The following is a 7,858-nucleotide window of genomic DNA, read 5'->3' on the forward strand; positions in this document are numbered from 1 at the left end:
TTGTTTGCAATGATTTAGAAATGAAATTGTGAATAAATGATAGGGGTTTGAGGGAGAGAACGGATGGAGAGATACGGGAATAAATGGAAATGGTTACAAGGAAGATAAAGGGAGAGGAATTAGACGACCTTCTAAGGGACTGTGATGTTAAACCAAAAACCTTCCTAAGGAAACATAGGTCACAGTTTCTGGTGTGTGGTCAGCTGGTGGCCGAAAAATGTGTGAAAATGGTGCACCTCATTTATTTTATTATTAATAATTATGTATTGCATTTGTAAGTTATATGTTGTGTTAACAGTTGTGTGTGTATGAGTGGCCAAATATGGGTTGGCTTTTACATCATTTCCTTGTCACATTATCTGTTGATTTTTTTTACTATGTAATGAATTAACCTGCTGTAGGTTATTAAATGTGTTGTGTAAGTGGATGGCCAACTCGTGGCTAGAATGGGTGTGACATTGGGATATTGAATATGCTACTATTTATTTACTAAACTTGAAAAACCGTTTACAAAACTAAATGTTGTGATGGGTTGTGTGAGTGGTCGGACAACGGTCGCCTAAATATGTGTTTGCATTCAGTATAAAATTATATATGCTGAGTTGGAAAATAGAGTGGTGGAAAACACCAAATGATTACAGGTATGTAAAAATAGAATGTGCGTGGAGTGGTTGTTGATATTATCATTTTGGTTACTATGTGGGCATACAGATTAGAGGCAGATTAGTATGGAATTATCAAGGAGAATAAAATGAGCACTTAGGGACTATGAGTGGAAAAAATTAAGGCAAACATAGGTTGAAGAGAGAGGAAAAATGCCCTGAAATAGGCAAACTAGAATGTGAAAGATGGAACTAGAAATGGTAAGGTTAATAACTGAGGATATGTAGCAGATGGTCATTTTGTTGGGATGGTGTTTTAACCTACAAAGGAGTGGCTAAAAGGGGTGGCTAGGTAGACTAAGGATGAGGTAACATATGGGTTATGAAATAAAAGCTGCCATGGTAATTATGTTGAAATTCAAGGGAAATTTAGGTAGTAGTGTGATGGGAACCATATAAGTAGAGGGATAAGTGGGCTATTTGAGTGGGAGAGCAATGATAAAGATTAGAAAGACTGTTGGGGACAAGTCAGGGAAGTGGATAACGGGCTATTTGTACCTGTGAGCTTTGGGGAGAGTCTAAGATATCTAGAATTTTCCTATAGAGAGAAAAAGGGACTCTCTAGAGTGAGAGAGAGAGTTGAGGGCGATTTTGATTTAGAAATTTTATTGATTTCAATACACTGTTTAAATCTAAATTTAACTTTATGGGCATGCGTAGGCTCATTCCTGTTTATTTACAGATGCAGAAAGAATCAAGATAGGATTCACCATCAGCAGAATCCAATACATAAGGGATACAAGAAGAGAATAAGTGAGATTTACACAGTTATACTCATAAGGACATAATAGCTAAAATTAACACACATGTATAAGAACATCTTTGTTATTCACTGTGGTATAACATATGTTGATAGGAAGCTAAGGAACATTTTAACTGTGTTGAATTAGATGATGATGAATTTGAGAAATATGTATTACTAATAATTTAAAATAAGATGCCTCGACTACTATAGGTTGTTGGGCGTTACAAGATAAGAGAAAATTACAGGTAAGTGATTTGAGTTAAGGAAAACACCAACCAGGGTGAATGAGTTATTGCACTGTAATGCAGATTCTGATTGCTTGAGGTGCTGATCTGGGCTTACTGAGCGATTTATGCTCATCCAATTATTTATTGTTATTTTTCCAAATCAAATAAAATAAGAGGGTGATCCCAATCCAATGAACGTAGTTCTGGAAGCATGGAGGAAACAAAAAAGGGGAAAACTAAAGTTGTGCAGGAGCGAAATTAGAGAGAGGTTCATATAGCGAATAGGAATACAAGAACAATGCTTTTGAAAAAGAGAAGAAAGAAAAACAGCAAGAGGCAGTAGGATAGATAAAGAAAATTTATACATTTTGTTGGCAGCATTTCGGAACTATATGAATGTATGAACACGTGTTTTGGATCTTATCAATTTTTTTTATCTTATATATATATTTTCTTCATATGGAAGTTTATGAACACTTGTATATGGGTTTTCGGGCTGGGTCATTACACTGTGTGAAGTGATACATGATTTTAAAATATTTTTTTATTTTTAAACTTGTGTATATTTAAATTCACAAAATTATATATTAATTAATAATAAAAAGACATAAATTTTAAAAAAAAAATAATAAAAAGATATAGTAAAATTAATTATTTTTGAAATTATTTTGTTTCAGAAAATATTTTGTCTTTTATGAAAAAGACAATTATTTTATTTTACTTTGCTTATTTCATAATATATAAAATTTATAATAGAAACATGTATATACATCAATACATTTGCTTATTTCATAAATATATAAACTTTATAATAGAAACACGAATACACATCAATACATTTTATAAATAAAAGTTATAAAACTACATTTTGGTTTGCTATTTGATTAGGTTACTAGAAAGACATTGGTAATCTTTCTATTTGGTAACATCCTAAATAATATAATTCTAAAGAATATCAAAATATTTATTAAATTGAATAATCTAATATTTTGACAAATTAACTAATTATTAGCAAAAATTAATTAGTTTTTTATAATTAAAAAATAAAATAATACTTAACAACTTATTATTAAAAATCAGCAACAAGAAGCAAAAAAATTAAGTTGTACAGGAAAATAAAAATATGCAGAAAATTGAAGAACACAAAAAAAAATGGTCTGTCTTAGTTCTTCCTTTCATATTTCAACAAATTATTATATTCAGCTAGCTTATCTCTTCATTTTTTCTAATGAAAATAAATCAAACCTAATTGATTATTTTGTCATTTGTAGGTTGATTTGTACATTCAAATTCTTTTTCAATTGAATTAATATGACAACATATTTTTTTTATTCAGTTAAATTAATTGATTAATTAAAGTAAGAAAATCTGAAACAAAAATGTTGGATAGTTAATAATACTATTAAAATAAACTATATTTTATATTGTGTTACATATAATGCAGTAGCAGTAGTCGTAGTAGCAGCAGTAGCAGTAGTAGCAATAGCAATATTAGCTGTAGCAGTAGTAGTAATAGTGGTAATATAAGTAGTAGTAGCAGTAGTATTAGTATTTGTAGTAGTACTTGTACTAGTATTATAAATACTCATGTACTTGAAGGCTTTTAGCATCAACCACAAATCAAAAATTGAGTTTCTCAATTAGTCTCTTTTAGTTCTTCCCTCCATATTTCAATAAATTATTATATTCAGCTAGACTATCTCTTCATCTTTTCTAATAAAAACAAATCAAGCTTAATTAATCATTTTATCATTTGTTGGTTGATTTGTACATTTAAATTCTTCTTCAATTGAATTATTGTGGCAACAAAATTTTTATTTTCTTTATTTAAATTAATTAATTAATTCAAGTAAAGAAATCTGAAAAAAATACTGAATATTTAATAATACTATTAAAATAAGCTAAATTTTTTATGGTGTCATATGTAATGCAGTAGTAATAGCAGTAGTAGTAACAGTTGTAACAACAGTAGCAGTAGCAGTATTATCAGCAGCAGTAGTAGTACTACTACTACTAGTAGTAGCTGTAGTAGAAATAATAGCAGTAGTAGTAATAACAGCAGTATCAATAGTACCTGTTGTAATAGTAGTAGCAGTAATAACAGTAGTAAAAATAACAGTAGTAATAGTAGTAGCAATAATATTAGTAGTAGTACTAGTAGTATTAGTAGTATTAGTAGTAATAGTACTATTACCTATAAATACTAAAGTACTTGAAGGCTTTTAGCATCAACCACAAATCAAAACTTGACTTTCTCAATTAGTATCTCTTAGTTCTTCCTATAATATTTTAACAAATTATTATATTCAGCTAGCCTATCTATTTGTTTTTTTAAACAAAAACAAATGAAGCCTAATTGATCATTTTTCTATTTATAAGTTGATTTATACATTCAAAATCTTATTCAATTGAATTAATATGATAATGAAACATTTTTTTTCTCATTTAAATTAAGTAATTAATTCAAGTAAGAAAATCTCAAGAAAAAATGCTAGATAGTTTATAATGTTATTAAAATAAACTTGATTTTTTGTGTTATTACATATAATGCTGTAATAATAGCAGCAGTAGTAGTAGGATTAGCTTTAACAATTTAATAGTAGTAGTGGTAGCAGTGATAATAACAGTAGTAACAATAGTAGCAGTAGTAAAAATAGTAGCAGTATTAGTAGTTGCAGCAATAGCGACTTTAGCAGTAGTAGCAGTAGTAGCAGCAATAGAAGTAACAGTAACAGTAGCAGCGGCAGAAGTATTAGTAGTAGTAGTATTATTAATAACAATAGTAGTAGTAGTAGTAGTAGTACCTATAAATATCCATGTACTTAAAAGCTTTTAGCATCAACCACAAATCAAAACTTGAGTTTCTCAATTCGTCTCTCTTACTTCTTCCTCTCATATTTAAAAAATTATTATATTCAGCTGGCCTATCTCTTCATTTTTTTTAACAAAAACAAATCAAGTCTAATTGATCATTTTGTCATTTGTAGGTTAGCCTAATTTCAAGTAAAGAAATCTGAAAAAAAAGCTGGGTAGTTAATAATACAATTAAAACAAACTATAATTTTTATGGTGTTACACATAATACAATAATAGTGGCAGTAGTAGTAGCAGCAGTAGCAGCAGTAGCAGTTACAGTATTAGTAGTAGTAGTAGCAGTAATAGAAAGAGTAATAATAGTAACAATAGCATCAGTAGCAGCTGTATCAGTAGTACCTACTGTAGCAGTAGTAGTAGTAGTAGCAACCATAAAAATAGCAGTAGTAGAAGTAGCAGTAGTATTAGTAGTAGTACTACAAGAAGTAGTAGTACCTATGAATATCTATGTACTTGAAGGCTTTTAGCATCAATCACAAATGAAAACTTGTGTTTCTCAATTAGTATCTCTTACTTTTCCTCTCATATCTCAACAAATTATTATATTCCATTAACCTATCTCTTCATTTTTTTTTTAACAAAAACAAATCAATTTAATTGATAATTTTGCCATTTGTAGGTTGATTTGTACTATAAGAGCCCCGAAAATATCTAAAGAAAATAGATAATAACTTAAGTGGGGAAGCAAAATAAAAGGTTAAGGTTTACATTCCTTACACAATAACTTAAAAGTACTAAACAACATTACAGAATTCATTCTTTGAAAGAAACATAAAAAATAAGAAAACAAACAGAAAATAGAAAATATATAGCATCTACTCATAATTTTCTTGCAGATCGGGCTCTGGAACCTGGTCCTCTTGATCTGAAATGGTTAAACAAATGATGAGCTACACTAGCCCAGTAAGGATATCACACTATATCACTGACACAGAAGTAAAGGTTGCTATAAAATCGAAAACTACTAATTGAGCATTAAATTTAGCAAATTTATTTATTAATCATAAAATTATTTACCGTTCACTTACTACAGTGGAATTTATGAGAAAAATCTGTAAGAACAATAATATCATACAGACCAATATTTTATGCATAATCAGCCATCATAGTACATATTATAAATCCATATCCATTATCAATAAACCAAACAATAATTACCACTCTTTTCACCAGCTTGCTGGTATCCATGGGGGTTCATAGGGATGCCCCAGCTACCCGCGAACCCTTTCATTTATCATTCTCAATTATGGGTCGTTCCCATACCCCGTCCAGTACGAGCGCCAATTTACAAAACCTCAATATCCCGTCCGGTATAAGGGTGAAGCGGGTCGTTCCCATACCCCGTCCTGTACGAGTGCCAAATTATCGAGTCTCCATACCCCGTCCAGTATGAGACAATATTCACAGTAGGGTTTCTTATGTACCAAGTCTGTCCACTATCTCTCAGGATATCCATTAAAGCTGTCATTTCATCTAATCATTTAATCACACAATTTCTTTACCGTTTAAACTTCATTTTTTTCGATTAAGCAGTAAACAATAAAATAAACGATACATGCATTCAAAGCCATAAAATAAATAAATAAGATACCATCATGCAGGTAAAATGTAAAAATAATCAACAACAGCAGTAGATAATTTTCGGTTCTGCCTCCATTAGCAATCAGTAATTAATTATGCATGTTTACTAAAATTGCACAAAATACCATATTATTATTTATTTAAACTTCAGTTCTATGATAGAGAATAGGGTGAGGGATCCTTCCTCAATTTTGATACCTGAAAAGCTAAGCTGTTTACTGCGCCTACGAGGGGTCCCTAAATTTTTCTCCAGGAATCAAAATGCACTAATAGTACCTAAAAATGTTCCAAATGAACCTAAAATCAGTCTCAGGGCCCACTCGACCAATTTCAGAATTCCGACATAGCGGCTCTGCCGTGCTCCGACAATGACATCGCCACCCGCGGTGATGATCTGCCTCAGGTCGACTGAATTCGGCTGATTTTACATCGATCCCTATGAGAAAACATGTTAAAGGGCCTCAGTTGGCCAAAAATACACAAAAAACCAAAATTCACCGGCGGTGGGGCTCTCCGGTGCAGCGGCTCCTCCGGTTCACGTTGCGGTTGGGTGTTTTGCTTCGATCAACCTGTAGAGAAGAAAATGATTATCACAATGGCAGAAAAATTATGCAAAATGGGAATCGAGAAGGACCTCATCGAAGGCGTTTTGTGAAATTCCCTATGGCAGCTCTGCCGGGCTTCGCCGTTGTTTTTTGGCCAATTGGCTGGTCTTTTTGCTTCGAATTTGCCATGGGTGAGCTTAAAATTGAATTTTGTGCAAAAGTGGAAGTTTTTATCTTTTTTTACAGTCGAAAAGGGTTCCGATGCGATGGCGTGTGGCAGCGGTCGACTCCTCTGCGGCTGGGTTGTCTTCTCCGTCAAGGGGGTCTGGCGGTTAAGGTTAGGGTTTGGTGCAGTTGGGGGTTATTTATATCCGTTTGCTTTTGATCTAGATCGTCCATCGCGTTTGATCTGGACTGTCCGATCGTGATTAAATAGGGAGTGAATTTGGACCGTTCATCGCGATCTAATCTCGGTCATCCATTGCGATCTAATCTGGACCGTCCCATCATGTTTGAATCTGGCTGTTTGATCGTGTTTGGGAGGGAGTGCATCCTGGCCGTCTGTGCGTGCAGGAATGGACCTCAGCCATTCGATCGTGGGCACGCGGATCTCCCGCGTGGCCTCTTGCGTCAACGTCTCTACCACTTGGCGTGTCCTGGTTGGTCAGGACTGCTGACCGGGCATCTGACGTGGCGAAACTTCTCTATATTACATTTTGGCCCATGTTTCCTAATTTTTCTTTCAAAAATACCCCCAAAACCCAAATTTTCACCTTTTTCTCCAAAATTATATTCAATTTAATCCTCCATCAATTTTATTTCATTTTTACCACAAATAAAATAAAATAAATTAATAAAAATTATATTTATTAATTATTTAATTAAAAGAAAAATTTTTGTGGGTGTTACAACTCTCCCCCCCTTAAAAGAAATTTGATCCCTCAAATTTGTCTCTCACTCTCAATCAAACAACTGGGGATATTGGACTCTAAAGTCTGATTCTAGCTCCCATATAGCCTCCCTTGGTATGTGGTTCTGCCATATGATCTTTACAAAGAGAATTTCCCGGTTTCGAAGTAATTTGCTCTTTTGATCCACAATGCCGACCAGTACTTCCTCGTAGGACAGATCCTCCTGGATTGGTAGAGGCTCGTGGGCCAAGACATGAGAGGAGTCTGGGTTGTACTTGGTAGCATGGACACATGAAACACATTATGGACCTTG

This window comes from Carica papaya, chromosome 8 (genome assembly GCF_054855325.1).
Source record: "Carica papaya isolate Zhongbai chromosome 8, ASM5485532v1, whole genome shotgun sequence".
Lineage (NCBI taxonomy): Eukaryota > Viridiplantae > Streptophyta > Magnoliopsida > Brassicales > Caricaceae > Carica > Carica papaya.